Genomic DNA, 18,078 nt, shown 5'->3' with positions numbered 1-18,078 from the left:
GGGACCTTGGTGTGTACCACACCTTTTGGGGGCAAGACATGATTTTAAGAGGGATTTTACCTAACAAATGCAATCAGTGTAACCTGTACCCTCAATGAATCCCCAAAAATAAAAAAACAGGAAGTGGGTTTCCTATGCAGAAGCAGCGAACTAAATTAAATCCACACATAATGTGCAGCTGGAAGATCTGGAGATTGAATATGACCTGTAGCAGCAGCTCAAGTTGAGAAAAGTTAAAAATGCTTTAAATTCATGGTCAAAAGCAAAACAGATATATTTAGATTCGATTATAAGAGTAAGACAAAATTATGATGGAACGAAAATTCAGCATCTGGAACTCCAGGTTGGGCTCTTTTACAAACTGGCTATTTGAGTTTGCCATGTGATTTATTCACTCTAACCCATTAACTCTTCACAGGCAACTTGGACTGAGTGATTTCATAGGCAAACGTGCGAGGATAAAAATAGAACAATAATGCTTGTGAATGACTTTGCAGTAACTATTTTTATTTTCTTATTTCAAGTTAATACAGTGGTCATTATGAAAGTTTTGAGATAAACAAAAATCAAGACACATAATATTCATTGGGACAGAAACAAATGAAACCGTCCCAGCAACACCAACAAGCCAAGCAAGTTAAAACTTGCCTGGGTGAATCAGAAAGGATGCTGTCAACTATGTTTCTTGGAAGTGAAAAAATGGACCATAACACAAGTCTGTCTCAAAACTTTCGTAGTGAACCATGTTGAGGATACATACAATTAGATTGTGTAAATTTCTGTTGTAAGGTTAAAGTCTGCATTGTAATTGTGTATTTCACCCATAAAGTATGTCATACACCCATGCAATGTATGCCTTGGGTGGGAACTTACTGAACCGTCTTCTCTCTCTCCTATTGGAATTTAGTTTTTCTATGTGGTGAACATGTATTTGTTAATCCTCTGGTTTCAAATTGGAACTGAGTAAATGTGATGCTTCTTTTCCCATTTTTGTGATGCTTTGTTTAGGAGACTATTCCCCAAAGCCATCCAGGTCATAACAAGATACAAAACCTCTATATTTTTATGGCTGAATAGTATTCCATGGTGCATATATATATATATATACACCACAATCTGTTAATCTATTCATATGTTGAAGGACACTTGGGTTGTTCCCACATCTATGCCATTTTGAATTGTGTGTATAAATATTCGAATGCAAAAATGTCTTTATGGTAAAATGTCTTTTCTTTTTCTTTTGGGTAGGTAACTAATAATAGGGATTACAGGATCAAATGATAGGTGTACCTTTCTTTGAGGATTCTCCTTACTTCTTTCCACAGAGGCTGAACAAGATTGCAGTCCCACCAACAGTGAATGAGTGTTCCCTTTTCTCCACACCAGCACCAGTATCTGTTTTTTGGGAGCTTCTGATTTGGTCCACTTTGGTGGACTGATTGACCAGGTAATAGATCTCTTCTGTTGAATCAGATGATAACTTAGTTATCTGTCCTTAAATAAACTGCATGCTGCAAAAAACAACCTTGAAATCAATAACAATATTTATATGTACACTTTCATGTGTGTATGTTCTTACAGAGGTTAAAATATATTATTTTAGTTAACTACAACTAAAACAATCCAGTAAGGAAGAGTGCATTGATTTTACTCCCGGATCTTCTTAGCCAAACTGGAAGCAAAAAAAAAAAATAGGCTTCCATCTGTGTTAAGTGACATTAATAATGTCCACTTGGAGTACCTCTCAGTGGAATTCATAACGGAAAATATCATTATAAATTTCATGTCCTTCCTAAGTGAGTACTAGAAGTCACACAATTCCCTTTAAAATCAATTATTCCATAACTGAATGCTCCCATAGACTGCCAAAACCAGCAGACATAGTGTTATTAGTGAGCCAGAAAAAGGGTAAACCCCAGAGCAGCCATCAGCCATCTTCATTTCTCTGCAATCAGCTCCTTCGTATCCCTGATAACAATGACAGGAAAATTTCTCAGCCATCACTGCCAAGTCTGTATCAGATGCTTTTCCTTTCACAGTAAAATCCCCGTCCACAGAGGCCTCTATGTGGTAACTTGCAGGGTTCAGGTGGAGGTAACTGGGAGCTGTCCACATCTTCCTTATGCACCTGCCATTATTCCTGCACAGGTGAAGGCTGCACACCTCTGCGGCTCTGGTCACGTTGACAATGTAGCTCCCTAAATCAGAACTCACAAATTGCTTCAGCTTTGTACAGTTGGCCTAGAGATGTAGAAACAAATGGATTTTAGTGTTACTCTGGATAAGATTAGAGTTTCCAGGCCCACAAGGGAGCAATTTGGACTTGAATAAAACCTAACAGTTTGGTTCCAATTAGTGAACTCTTACGTTCCTGGGCACTATAACCCAGGGTGCCCAGACCAGAAAGGGAGAAGGGTAAGGGACAAGGGAAGGAGGATTTGTTACAGTGAGGCTAAGCAGCTGCACTTGCAAACGGGCCCAGAGTCAACATAGGAGACCTTGCCTTCCTCTGATTAGCAACTTTTCTCCACTTCTAGCTCCCAGGTTAATGTGTATGAAAATGAAAGGAACAAACCAAATTAAAAATCATCCCAGGGCTGCTGTCCTTGAGGCACTTTGTATATTGTGCCATTTGTGGTTGTGTTAGACCCTGAATCATCATGTTCTATCATTTATTGAACATCAACCTGTAATCTCCATTTTTCTGATAATTATGTAAAAATGTCAACTTTCCTGGAACCTACACTTATAATAGTTTAATATAGCAAATTGTACAAGACCTTTATGTCTTCCCTGTATAATTCAAACACAAGAAAGCCTAGAAGGCTGATTAGGTAATTCTTGTGTGTGGTTCCCATTATGTCTTCTAAATAGAGGTCACCTAGGTTTGCACCCAACTTCCTGATGCTGCTATTCTCATGAGCCACATAGAGACCAAAGAGTCAATGTCACATTGAGAAAGTCATAAATTGATTTTATCCATTTCTACGTCATTCTTCTAGATGGACTTAGTCACAAATAGTTTCATGAATGACCTTTCAGTGGAACTGAGCCTGTGAAATTCTAAGAGTAATATCAACTCATCATGGACTTGCAAAAAATTCAACTTAAAAACATTAAGTGTACGTGTTTTATATTCAAGGCAAAATGTGCTGTACCATAAATATATAAACAAACAACATCTGGAAATACAAAAGAGATTGTGATTAATGTAGATTGGGGAAAACTAGGAAGACTTCGTAGAGTAAATATCTCAGCTGGGAGAAATTTGAAGAGACCTATAAATCTTATTTTAAATGATTTTAATTCTCAGCTGATTTCCCTGTAGACAAAAAACAACTTCAATGTGAAAATTAAAAAGTTACCATCTGTTTCTACTTCTCAAGATAGGATATACAGGAGAAACTCTGTAAGTTGATCACCCAAGAGACTATGACAAACTGGTCAACAGACAGAGGTGGTTTTCATAAGGAATTAGGCCTCCTGTACTCATATGTACGTGTCGTGTATGTCTGGTCTATGAAAATTAGGTTAACTTAAGGATGTGGTCAATGTTTTATGGAGAGATTAAGCTCAAGAACTTCAGTGTCAAACTGTCCATTCCAGCTCCTCTGCAAGCTGTGCTAAGTAGCTATGACCCTAGTTAGGTTCCCTCTCTTGTTTTCTCATCTATAAATGAGAATGATAAGTCACTACCTCACAGGAGCAGTAGTTGAGAAAATCCTAAACCAAAACATCTTTTAGCATAATCTTAGCACATAGTTAAGTATTCAGCAAGTGTCAGCGTTATGATTGCTATCTTTATGAAAGTTAGGAATGTTTATTGAGCCCTCACTAATTTGAACTTTTATTCTAAACCTGGTTTACCATGGAGGCCTTTGAGCAGAGTGAGCTGTATAAGAGCAAACACTTTAAAAAATATTAAATATCCCTACAAAGTACCAGCTTACTTTAAATAGAGTTAAATTCACTCCTGCCTAATAATGAAACCTGCAGCACCCAAGGCAGCACATTCTCCTATGGTGCTGATAGAAGAGAGTAAAGTGCATTGTTAATTTTAATGTAAGACAACCCACCAGAAATTATGATCAGACACTAAATTCAGTAATAATAAGGCTGGGACTAAGTGTACAGATATCCCCAACAGAGTCTATCCTCTACCTTTTTAGAGTAACACAGAAGTTGCATGACCAATGCCCAAATCACATTCTATGATCACATACAAAAAAATAAATATTTTTAAAGAAAAACTTATACTTTTGCCCTGCAGGATATTATTTTGAAGACAATTAGCCTGTAAATAGTTATGAATTATTTAATTGAAACTGATTAGAGGTGTAAACCCACTAACCTGGTCCTAGGCATATGAGACAGAATCTGAAAGTTTTCCTTCTCCAAATTCAATTCTTTTAACTAGGGTGCTCTTCCATTTTGCAGCATGACGCTGTGGAACTTCTCTGCAGTTGACTCAGATAGGTTTGAGCCATTTCCATCCCAAGTCCAGGTAAACAAACAGTGTTATGGGCTTGCAAGTCCTAATTTGGTCCAGGATTTAGTTTCTGGAACTATCTATGTTTAATTTCAAAGTACCTGACTTACTGAGCTTCATTTATGACTTATCCATCCATGAGAAAGATCCCGAGATTTTCCCCAATATGGTGAAGAGAAATGAAAGGAAGATTTCAGCAGTGGGAATTTTGGTTATGTAATCTTAAAGAATTATTCTGTTAGTGTTCAAAGATCAACATGGATCTAGGCTGTTTTATGGGGAAATTAAAAGTTAAGTTCATTAAATTATTGTATATTCTTCCACTGTAAGGACGAATTTCCACCAGTATTCTGGAAAATACATTGAATATATTATAATATTCTAGAAAATGTAATTGAATGATTTGGTGGGAAATAAAAGCAGAACTTTAAACTGTGTTTTGCCTGGGGTACTTTACATTAACAGCAATACTTAAAAGACAAATTCCTTTATTTGGCACTTTTATCATCCAACACTCAGAAGTTTTACAATTTCAGTGTTCAAAGTTTTTGTTTGTTTGTAGTTTGCTTACTGGGCAATTTTCTGGTAACTTTAAGACAGGAAGAGATTCTCATTTAACTAATTTCCCTTTCAGATTCATTTTCATTCCCCACGGCCATGGTATCTGCTGAACAGGTCAAAACTGACAGTGACAGGAAGGGGCAGAGGTTTTGTGAGGCTCAAGTAAGCTAATATAAATGACAGAATTGTGAAAATCATCAAAGGTCTGAAGAATAGGGACAGAGAAAGAGCCATCCTGCAACACCCAGACTGAAGACTCTGGTAGGTCCATGTCCATTGCCTCTTTTGGTAAAGACACAAGGGAGCAGAACTCCTCACTCTGATCACTTTGACACTTCCCTGAATCCACTGGGGTGATAGTCACATGCTGGGATAGAGGGGCAGAAATCCTCAACAGCCTTCCTTTGGGTTAAGGTATTGCCATCAAAAATGTAGAGGACACAGCATTTACATTTTATATTTACAGGTTATTTATACACATATTCAGGAAGTATAAATGCTACTGATGTTTGTGGAGAGAACCACACCTTTTGAGGTTGATATTCATTTCTTTTAAATTAGTTCTCAAATTAGTTTCTCTTCAAATTAGTTCATTGTCACTGGCAGAGTGCAGGGTGTTGAATGAATCACAAAGTATTCATACATTTGAAAGAATCAAAAGCCATGTTTTGGGGATCAGAAAAGCAATGACATTCATTACCCGGTGAGGGAAGTCACAGAGTAAATGCCTGTAGGTTTGGGTTGGGACCACCTGAAAGCATAAGCTACATGCGTGGTGACGCATGAAAGGAGAGATAAAGGAACAAAGCGGGTCCCAGTGTGGTGGAGGGCTGCCTGGCCTGTAACCAAGACCCTCAGGCTGGAATCAGAGTTTCCTAAGCAGAGGGTGGGGATACCCAGAGGACTCACTCTCCACACATGGGATCAGTCCCTGATGCTTGCATGTCAGCAAGCTGCCCACTGTGGAGACCTAGAGAGTTACTGAGCTCCCTTTGTTACCAAAGAGAGTATTAATCAATAAAAGGGATAAACATCTTTGAATCCATAGCTAACTTTTCCTCCAATAAACTTCTTTTATTACTTCTTAAAAGCACAGCATCAATTTATATCGAGGTTGAATTTATACACAGATAGTGTGGGCATGTTTTGTGTGACATAAGATTTTACTGCCTTCGTGTTATTACCCCAGCCAGGGCTGCTGTCTGCGATTCCCTTCTTAGATAGCTCATGTTTAAAGTGAAGGTGATGGGGATTAAAGATGGCGGCCGAGTAACAGCTTACCTGCAACTGGGAACAGCAAGTCTGGGGAGACAAGACTCCAGGCATTTCTGGCCGGTGGGATCTGCCTATAATCATCCCTTTGAGGATACAGGGAGCCAGCAAGGGACTTCTGGACCCCCAGAGGAGGATAAAAACAGTGGAAAACTGGCAAGTGGTTGCATGTGTTCGATCGACCTCATCATGCCAGCAACCGTAAGTACAAGCAGCAGTGAGATTGCAAACCGGAAAGGCCTTACCTGTTTCAGTGTTCTTGGACTTGGCACTCAGTTGAACTGCCTTGGGGAGAGCTTGAGCAGGAGTGTGGAGAACTTTGGGCATTGTCTGGGGCCCCACACTGAGTCACTGAGCTGGGCGCAGGAAGCCATTGTGAAAGAACTGCCCTGGCAAGCTCCACCCTCAGGGTCTCAGAGCAAGGATTGGGCGGGTCAAAGTAACCTACTGACTGAGCAGCCTAAAGGCGAGGACTGAGCTGCCTTACAGCCTTAATCCTTAGGGGCAGAGTGAGACGGTTTTGGCACACTGGAGCCTTGGGCTGTTGCCCTGGGTAGAGTGCTGTGACGTCACAGCTCATAGCAACCTCAAACTCCTGGGCTTAGCGCCACCCAGACCTCCATAAGAGCTGTGCAGTGACCCCCGACCGGTGACCCGCACCAACCAGGCCTCCACATTCCCTGACCAGGAACTGCGGGAGCCACGCAACCCTGCGTCCTCCCTCCTGTGTCCTCCCAGCTTCCACACTAGCCCATTCATCTGGACAGGGACTCTGGTAGCTGCGTGCCCTTTGGAGCCCTCCCTGCCTCTGTGCAGAGCTCTTCTCCTGACCAGAGACTGCTGGAGCCTTGGACTCTCTGTGCCAAAGTCACTAGGCGCCTGGCACGCCCAGAACCGTGTTCACCACCCCCAGCCCTGTTGCTGGATCTGGGTGTGTCACAAACCAGAGCTGCTTCCACAACCAGAACTTCCTAGCTAGAGTATCCCCAGAGGAACTACACAGGGTCACTCCCTACAAAGATCCAGCAACAATAGAGTGATCCCGCTGGGGTCTAATCTTGGACAGACACCTGCCCAACTCTGAGGACAGCCAGAGACAATGGTGAAAAACAATCATGAGGCAAAATCAACAGAAAAACTCTGGCAATATGAATAATCAGAGTAGATCAACTCCCCCAAGGATCAATGGGGCAGAAACAGCACCAGATCCCATGCACAAACAAATAGCTGAGATGTCAGAAATTGAATTCAGGATCTGGATAGCAAATAAGATCGAATTAGAATTCCAAAAGTTATCTCAAGAATTCAACAGACTCAAAGACCAAATGACCAAAGATTTCGACACATTGAGACAAGAAGTTGCATACCTCAAAGATCTGAGAAACGCAGTAGAATCCCTCAGTAACAGAATGGAGCAAGCAGAAGAAAGGATTTCTGACATTGAAGACAAAGCTTTCGAACGCTCCCAAACCCTCAAAGAAGAAGAGAAATGGAGAGCAAAAACAGACCACTCTCTCAGAGAGCTCTTGGATAATTTGAAGAAAACCAATATTTGTCTTACAGGGATCCCCAATTGTGACGAAGTGGCTTCACAAGGCACAGAGTCTCTTCTCCATGAGATTATGAAGGAGAACTTTAGAGACATGCCAAGAGATTCCGAAATTCAGATAGCAGACAGTTTCAGAACTCCAGCATGATTCAACCCAAATAAGACATCCCCCAGACACATCATAATCAATTTCACTAAAGTTAATATGAAGGAGAAAATTCTGAAAGCTGCCAGACGAAAGAAAAACATTACCTACAAGGGGGAAAAATATCAGAATAACTGCAGATCTCTCTGCTGAAACCTTTCAAGCTAGAAGAGGATGGTCATCGACTTTTAATCTCCTAAAACAAAATAACTTTCAATCCAGGATCCTGTACCCAGCTAAACTGAGCTTCATTTATGACGGAGAAATTAAATACTTCAACGACCTTCACATGTTGAAGAAATTTGCCACAACTAAACCAGCTCTCCAGGACATTCTTAGACCTATCCTCCATAAAGACCAGCGTAATTCTCCACCACAAAAGTAAACCCACCCCCCGCAAAAATTTTTTTTTATTAAATCATAGATGTGTACATTGATATGATCATGGGGCATCATTCACTAGCTTTACAGATGGTTTACCAAGTTTCACATATACCCTTGTAAGATGCACCGCTGGTGTAATCCCACCAATCCCCTTCCCTCTACCCACCTCACCCCTCCCTCCCCTCCCTTTCCCCTTCCCCCTATTCTTAGGTTGTAACTGGGTTATAGCTTTCATGTGAAAACCCTAAATTAGTTTCATAGTAAGTCTGAGTACATTGGGTACTTTTTCTTCCATTCTTGAGATACTTTACTAAGAAGAATATGTTCCAGCTCCATCCATGTAAATATGAAAGAGGTAAAGTCTCCATCTTTCCTTAAGGCTGCATAATATTCCATGGTGTACATGTACCACAATTTATTAATCCATTCGTGGATTGATGGGCACTTGGGCTTCTTCCATGACTTAGCAATTATGAATTGGGCTGCAATAAACATTCTGGTACAAATATCTTTGTTATGATGTGCTTTTTGGTCTTCTGTGTATATGCCCAGTAGAGGGATTACAGGATTGAATGGCAGATCTATTTTTAGATCTCTAAGTGTTCTCCATATCTCTTTCCAAAAGGAAAGTAAAATTTTTGATCAAATTCCAACTTCCACAGTCGCAAAAGGATTAAAAATGTCCACCAGTCTCTCAAAAGGCTTATCAATACTTTCAATTAATGTGAATGGTTTAAATTGTCCTCCAAATAAGCATAGGTTGGTGGACTGGATACAAAAACGAGACTAAGAAGGAAATCACCATATTTTTGGAACAAAACAACAATCAAGACACGAATTACCAGAACCTCTGGGATACTGCAAAGGCAGTCCTAAGAGGGAAATTTATACCACTGCAAGCCTTCCTCAAGAAAACGGAAAGAGAGGAAGTCAATAACTTAATGGAACATCTCAAGCAACTGGAGAAAGAAGAACACTTCAACCCCAAATGCAGCAGAAGAAAAGAAATAACCAAAATCAGAGCAGAATTAAATGAAATTGAAAACAAAAGAATTATACAACAGATCAATAAATCCAAAAGCTTGTTTTTTGAAAAGATCAATAAAACAGATAAACCTTTGGCCAACCTAACCAGGAAAAAAAGAGTAAAATCTCTAATTTCATCAATCAGAAATGGTAATGATGAAATAACAACAGACCCCTCAGAAATTCAAAAAATCCTTAATGAATACTACAAGAAACTCTACTCTCACAAATATGAAAATCTGAAAGAAATCGACCAATACCTGGAAGCACACCACCTACCAAGACTTAGCCAGAACGAAGTGGAAATGTTGAACAGGCCTATATCAAGTTCTGAAATACCATCAACTATACAAAATCTCCCTAAACAGAAAAGCCCAGGACCAGATGGCTTTACATCAGAATTCTACCAAACATTTAAAGAAGAACTAGTACCTATACTACTAAACCTCTTCCAAAATATAGAAAAAGAAGGAATATTACCCAGCACATTCTATGAAGCAAACATCACCTTGATCCCCAAACCAGGGAAAGACCCAACAAGAAAAGAAAATTATAGACCAATATCACTAATGAATATAGATGCTAAAATACTCAATAAGATCCTAACAAACAGAATCCAACAACACATCAAAAAAATTATACACCATGACCAAGTCGGATTTATCCCAGGGTCTCAAGGCTGGTTCAATATACGAAAATCTATAAATGTAATTCAACACATAAACAAACTTAAAAATAAAGACCATATGATTCTTTCAATTGATGCAGAAAAAGCTTTTGATAATATCCAGCATCGCTTCATGATCAGAGCACTTAAGAAAATTGGTATAGAAGGGACATTTCTTAAACTAACAGAGGCCATCTACAGCAAACCCACAGCCAATATCGTATTGAATGGAGTTAAATTGAAATCATTTCCACTTAGATCAGGAACCAGGCAAGGTTGCCCATTGTCTCCATTGCTCTTTAACATTGTAATGGAAGTTTTAGCCATTGCAATTAGGGAAGAAAAGGCGATCAAAGGTATCCACATAGGGTCAGAAGAGATCAAACTTTCACTCTTCACAGATGATATGATTGTATATCTGGAAAACACTAGGGATTCTACTACAGAACTTTTAGAAGTGATCAAGGAATATAGCAATGTCTCAGGCTACAAAATCAACACCCATAAATCTGTAGCCTTTATATATACCAACAACAGTCAAGTTGAAAAAACAGTCAAGGACTCTATTCCTTTCACAGTAGTGCCAAAGAAGATGAAATATTTGGGAGTATACCTAACAAAGGACGTGAAAGATCTCTACAAAGAGAACTATGAAACTCTAAGAAAAGAAATAGCCGAAGATGTTAACAGATAGAAAAACATACCATGCTCATGGCTGGGAAGAATCAACATTGTTAAAATGTCCATACTGCCCAAAGCAATATATAACTTTAATGCAATTCCTATTAAAGCTCCATTGTCATACTTTAAAGATCTTGAAAAAATAATACTTCATTTTATATGGAATCAGAAAAAAACCTCGAATAGCCAAAACATTACTGAGCAATAAAAACAAAGCAGGAGGAATCATGCTACCAGACCTGAGACTGTACTATAAATCGACAGTGATCAAAACAGCATGGTACTGGCACAAAAGCAGAGAAGTAGATGTCTAGAACAGAATAGAGAACCAAGAGATGGATCCAGCTACTTACCGTTATTTGATCTTTGACAAGCCAATTAAAAACATTCAGTGGGGAAAAGATTCCCTATTTAACAAATGGTGCTGGGTAAACTGGCTGGCAACCTGTAGAAGATTGAAACTGGACCCACACCTTTCACCATTAACTAAGACTCTCACTGGATAAAAGATTTAAACTTAAGACATGAAACTATAAAAATACTTGAAGAAAGTGCAGGGAAAACTCTTGAAGGAATTGGCCTGGGTGAATATTTTCTGAGGAGGACTCCCCAGGCAATTGAAGCAGTATCAAAAATACACTACTGGGACCTGATCAAACTAAAAAGCTTCTGCACAGCCAAGAACATAGTAAGTAAAGCAAGCAGACAGCCCTCATAATGGGAGAAAATATTTGCAGGTTATACCTCCGATAAAGGTCTAATAACCAGAATCCGCAGAGAACTCAAATGTATTAACAAGAAAAGAACACATGACCCCATCTCAGGGTGGGCAAGGGACTTGAAGAGAAACTTCTCTAAAGAAGACCGATGCAAAATCTACAAACACATGAAAAAAAGCTCATCATCCTTAATCATCAGAGAAATGCAAATCAAAACTACTCTGAGATATCACCTAACCCCAGTAAGAGTAGCCCACATAACAAAATCCCAAAACCAGAAATGTTGGCATGGATGTGGAGGAAAGGGCACACTTCTACACTGCTGGTGGGAATGCCCACTAATACGTTCCTTCTGGAAGGATGTTTGGAGAATACTTAGAGACCTAAAAATAGACCTGCCATTCGATCCTACAATTCCTTTACTAGGTTTATACCCAGTATAAAGTCACAATATAAAGTCACAGTAAAAAGTCACAATATAACAAAGACATCTGTACCAGAATGTTTATTGCAGCCCAATTCATAATTGCTAAGTCATGGAAGAAGCCCAAGTACCCATTGACCCACGAATGGACTAGCAAATTGTGGTACATGTATACCATGGAATACTATGCAGCCTTAAAGAAAGATGGAGACTTTACCTCTTTCATGTTTACATGGATGGAGCTGGAACATATTCTTCTTAGCAAAGTATCTCAGGAATGGAAGAAAAAGTATCCAATGTACTCAGCCCTACTATGAAGCTAAATTATAGCTTTCACATGAAGACTATAACCCAACTATAGCACAAGACCATGGGGAAAGGGCCAAGGAAGGGGAAGGGAAGGGGGGAAGTTTTGGTGGAGGGAGGGTAATGGGTGGGGCCGCATCTATGGTGCATCTTAGAATGGGTACAGGTGATTGCACTAATGTACACAGCTATGATTTAACAGTAAAAAAAAAAGAAAGAAAAAAATAAAAAAAAAATAAAGTGAAGGTGATGATTTCTGTAAAAAAAAAAAAAAAAAAAAAAGTGATAGCCAGCCAGGCTCAAGGTAATCCTAGCACTCTGAGAGCCTGAGGTGGGAGGATTCCTTGAGCTCAGGCATTTGAGACCAACCTGAGAAGGAGTGAGACCCCATCTCTACTAAAAATAGAAAACTACCCAGGCATCATGGAAGGTGCCCGTGGTCTCAGTTACTCAGGACACTGAGGCAGGATGATCACTTGAGCCCAGGAATGTGAGGCTGCTGTGAGTGAGGCTGACACCACCTCACTGTAACCTGGGCAACAGAATAAGACTCTGTCTCAAAGAAAAAAAAAAGAAAGAAAAGAAAAGGCAAGGCGAGGCGGGATGGGGCATGGCGGAGTGGGGTGGGGTGGGTGGGACAGGGTGAGGCAAAAATGATAGCTTCACCACACATCTTTCTGTAATTCTTCACATTTTCATATGTATTTTCTCATTTGATTTCAAAACACTTCTGCTAGGTAGATACGGCAAGTAATACTGTTGCACTGTACATGAAGACAGTGAAGCACTCAAGTCCAAGGAAGTTAAGAGATTTGCTACTTACTGACAAATCTTTTTTCTAATCTTAACTGTAGTGTGCATATTCTAAATGCAGATGTCCCTGGGAAAGTAAAATATGGAAGCCAATAACAATCATTTAGAGTGTGGTACACACGGATGTCGAGTTTTTAAAAATTGGGCAGCAGATTTTTATGGTTGACAGGATACAATCATGCTGACGGTTTAAAGATTTGGAAATAACTTGTCATTCAGAAAGGGAAAGGGTGGCGAATGGGATGAGAACAAACTGTTGTTCCTTTCTCCTGAGAGAAAACAGAAGCATTTCTGAGGCTATAGCTATAAAAGAAAGACGCTTATTCCAAGCTAGAAGGTGCACAATGTGCCAGTCATCTAGTCTTTTCAAGTGAACATCTTGCCCCTCAAAGTTTATTTTTCTGCCCAGGTCCAGGTGCTCACACCTGCCAACTTAGCAGTTTGAGAAGCTGAGGCAGGAGGATCTCTTGAGCCCAGGAGTTGGAGACTATCCCGAGCAACATAGTAAGACCCCATCTCTATAAAATGTTTAAAAATTAACCAGATGTGGTGGCATATGCGTGTAGCTTTAATCTCACTTAAAGTGCTGAAGCAGAAGTAGCACTTGAGCCCAAGAGTTCAAGGTTACAGTGAGCTGTGGGTGCACCACTGTACCACCGGCCTGAGCAGCAGAGCAAGGGCCTGTTTGAAAAGCAAAAAGAAAAAAAGAACAGCTTATTGAAAAAAAAAAAAGAAAAAAAAAGAACAGCTTATTGAAAAAAAAAAAAGAAAAAAAAAGAACAGCTTATTGTTTCTTCTAAAAGTAAATGTATTATCACTAAAGAAAGTAAAATATTTGGTCAAAGATAGAAGGAGAAGTTTCATAAAAGAAGCTGATATTTAACTTTCAATTCTAGTGTCAAGATTATTTTGTAAGTATTTAGATTACTTTTTTAAACATGCCAGATAGTATTGATTTTCCATCATTTTTCTTTTAATTATTTATCTCTGATTTTTCTGGATGGCATGACTATATTCACAATGAAGACTTTTTCCTTCTTCATCTCACGGATGGCGTGAGAGACTTGGTATTTACCACATGTTGTACACATGGGCCATTTCTCCCCTCATGAATAAACTCTACTTTATGTATGTTCCACAGATACCTTCTGGTCAGGGCAGAACCTCTACCCGTGTGTTTCCTACGCCTCCCCCATAGCATGGCTTACACTTAAAATGTCTTTGCATTCCAACACAAGCTAATGATTGAAATTTGCAATGGAGAAGAAAGACCTATGCCTTCATCAAAAGATACTAAAACCCTTATATCCAAGAATATCTTAACATATCACTGCATCACAAATGTGAAGGCCTGAACTAAACAAGTTTCCAGTCTTTTCAATGTAGAAAGTTTACACATAAACTTTGGATTTTGCAAATCTAAAGATTAGAGTAACAATTACTTTCCCTTACAACTTTCCATTTAACTGACTAGATTAGCAAAGAAAAACAGGGTAGAAAGTTTATCTATTTTAAAAATTACCCTTCTGGGCGGCGCCTGTGGCTCAAGGAGTAGGGCGCCGGTCCCATATGCCGGAGGTGGCAGGTTCAAACCCAGCCCCGGCCAAAAACCACAAAAAAAAATAAATAAATAAAAATAAAAAATAAAAATTACCCTTCTGATGGATATGAGGTGTCTGGCAGCATATATGTTAGTAAAAATAAACAGGCGGAATAAAACTTCTATCTGTAAATTTTAATTTAGGGTTACAAAATTTTCTGCTCATGATTTTAAGTATTTAAGTTTAGAAATTCATACCACTTTTGTCAGCTTTCCATTAGTTGTGGTTATATAGGCAAGAATAACCCAGATGACTAACTTCATAGACATATCTACTGTTAACAGATTTATAACTCCTTCACATCTCTTTAATTAAAAAAAATCAATTGTAGTAAAAACACATAACATAAAATTTCCCATCTTAATCAATTTTAAGTGTACAGTTCAATAGCCTTAAGTATATTCATTGTTTACCTTCTTCATACCTTTTATCCAAATTAGTATTATCCACTTAGAAAAATACTTTTTTCTTGATATTTGAGATAGTAAGGCCAGAAGAAGAAATATTGTCAATTCCGGGCGGTGCCTGTGGCTCAGTGAGTAGGGCGCCCGCCCCATATGCTGAGGGTAGCGGGTTGGGACCCAGCCCCGGTCAAACTGCAACAGAAAGATAGCCGGGCGTTGTGGCGGGCGCCTGTAGTCCCAGCTGCTCAGGAGGCTGAGGCAAGAGAATCGCGTAAGCCCAAGAGTTAGAGGTTGCTGTGAGCCGTGTGACGCCACGGCACTCTACCCGAGGGCCGTACAGTGAGACTCTGTCTCTACAAAAAAAAAAAAAAGAAAGAAAGAAATATTGTCAATTCCACTTACACATGGATGAGCAAAAAGAACTCCATTTTAAAACATTCTGTCCTATCGTTTTCTAACCTATTCTCTGCCATTCATTTCAATAACCTTCTAAACTGTCAGTTGTGAGGGCGCACTCAAAGATAGGAAGCAGAAAGTACACAGTTTATCTCACTTTAACTCTTTCTCCTTTTGTTTCATTCTTTAAAAGAATATATATAAGAAAATCAAATTTAGTTTGGATAAATGAGAAAGTCTAAATGGATGACTGGTCAAGAAAGAATTATGTTCCTAATGAACAGACTATTAATTGGAATAGATTTTTCAAAGACTATAAATAACCAAGAAATGTCTCTTTTACAGATAGGGAGGAAATCCCCCACCACTGGGCAAGAAGCTTCTTACCTTATAAAGAAAAAACAAAGGCTCATCTCTGTACCCTAGCCTTGTGTAGACAAACACAGGCAATTTTAGAAGTTACCCTGATGGCACATCATGGCAGAGCCCCTCATAGATTAGTGCGCACGAAATTGTGAGAAGCGCAACATGTTGTCCTGTCTCTGAGGGAGTTCCTGACACCCATGCAAGTGTACAAAGCAGCACTGCTATTCCACAGCCCAGTTTTGAGTCCTGCTCTGGGAGCTCATTTTTCCTCAAAACTTCTTCTTCTAGGCAGGACCCAGTATAATTTGAGGCATAAACATATAATTGTGGCAATCAGGATATAAGCCTTTAGGTCAGCTCTTAATTCCCAGTTTGATGGTTTTCCTTTTTTTTTTTTTTTTGTAAGTAAATTTAACAATTTGATTGTTTTCTTCATGAACACTTTTGCACTTTCTTCAAAGGTTGCTTTGGCTAAATATTCAGTGATCAGTAGCTGATGCATTCTTATTAGGAATAAGCTTTTTGACTTTTGTCTGTAGACTGTCTATTGTGTTCCAATGTCAGGCCTACTGTGGTCACCAATATTCCTAGGCTATAATAGCAAGGCCACTGAAATCTTCAGCTGCGAAGTAGTAAGTCCTTGCTCAGCTCTTTCCAGATGTAGTTTCAAATTTATGCTCAGGTGAAATCTCTCATTAGTGGGAAACCCCTTTGCTGTATACCATGGATAGTATCCCAATCTGTTGACATAAAATATTGTGACATTTTTCCCCCTGGCCTTGTCCAATCACATGAAACATTTTCATATTTAGTCTTAAGTTATATGTTATCAAATACTGAGCTGTGGGAGCATTCCAGGCAGCTGTAAAGGGTTTGCTATGATAAATCGGAAACTGGGCAGGTTTTAGAGAAGAGATAGGCTTCAGAATAAAAGACTTTCCTTTATGTTGGTTGAACAACATAAAGCCTTAATTTTTCTTCAGATATTTCATGAAAAGATAAAAATTTCATGTTATCATCTGCTTTAATGAACTTTAAAAAAACCTGCAAAGAGATTTAATTTTGTTAGTGAGAATTTTGAGGAAAAATAATCAAATATTAAATAGATATTATCATCATATATTCATATTTTGAAGTGTATTTTATTTAAAAGCCTTAAAAACACCTATAAACTGAGACACAGAAGCAAGTATAGTGACTCAGCTTGTCTTCAGGGATATATAACGCAATTCAATGTTTATGGAGCACCAATAGCTGTGTGTGTCCATAAAACAAAATGAATAATAAGTGTTCCTTGACTTTAAGGAGCCCATGATCAAATAAAGATGTAAAGTAATATTCACTACCACATTGTAAAACCCATCAAATCACAGATATTATGCTTAAGTGATTTATAAATATTTATCTTGTTTAATCTTGTAATGATTGTAGAAGGCCAATAATTACATTTTATTTCATAAATGTGGAAACTGAGGCTTTGAGAAAAGAAGAGGCTTGCCTGATATCACATTATTAAGTACTACACAAAAATTTATTAGATCAATTACTCCTGGAAGTAGGGAGTAGGTGAGAAGATAAATGATAGAGTGGCAAAGAATATTTTAGAGCGAACACTTAAGCCCAGAAAATAGATAGGTGCTTGAACAGTAGGAGAGAGAAGAAGATGGTTATCTGTTTATCAAGTTTCCTTTTTAGTCAAATCTTTGGAAAACTACTACAAAACTATTATTTTTAAAAAATTTATCAGAGTTTGATGGCATAAAACCTTTGTAGTCTTCTGTTATGAAGATGAAAATGCATGGTGGTTATGCCTAATGCCTAGCGAGCCCAGGGTCTATAGTTGACGTTTATGCTTTGGCTGAGGGCTCAGGTTAGGAACCTCTGCAGTGACTTCTGCACTGTACGTGTCTTTGTAGAAAGCAGATTCCATATTCCAATTTAATAATCCAAATGTCCAGATGCTGTCCCAGCCTTTCTTGAAGTTGGCATATGACCATAGGCAGGCCAATCAGATGCTTCCTACTCTAGACTTTGAACTGAGCTCTTGAGATTCAAGAGGCTAAGGTGGTGTTCCCAGGGGTCCAGGGTCCAGGAAGGAGCCTCAGACCTTTGGGGACATCTGGAACCTGATGTCCATGGTATTACTGGCCTCATGGGACAGAACTTTTCTACTTAAGTGAGTAAAGTTTTGGCTTAGTCGTTCATAACCAGGAACTCTGATCGATAGAGGCTATTTACACGTAATATGTGGCTTTATGAGTTTCCTCCCGCAAAA

At 39.0% G+C, this 18,078-nt stretch overlaps 1 pseudogene; it reads right to left on the bottom strand.

Annotated features, from left to right (window-relative positions):
• Positions 1-1,830: 1,830 nt before the first annotated feature.
• On the bottom strand, positions 1,831-16,765 carry LOC128598368 (hyaluronidase-4-like; annotated as a pseudogene).
• Between the last annotated feature and the right edge of the window lie 1,313 nt (positions 16,766-18,078).

Source organism: Nycticebus coucang, chromosome 11, assembly GCF_027406575.1.
Source record: "Nycticebus coucang isolate mNycCou1 chromosome 11, mNycCou1.pri, whole genome shotgun sequence".
In the NCBI taxonomy this organism is placed as follows: domain Eukaryota; kingdom Metazoa; phylum Chordata; class Mammalia; order Primates; family Lorisidae; genus Nycticebus; species Nycticebus coucang.
This window is presented reverse-complemented; position numbering and strand designations above follow the sequence as displayed.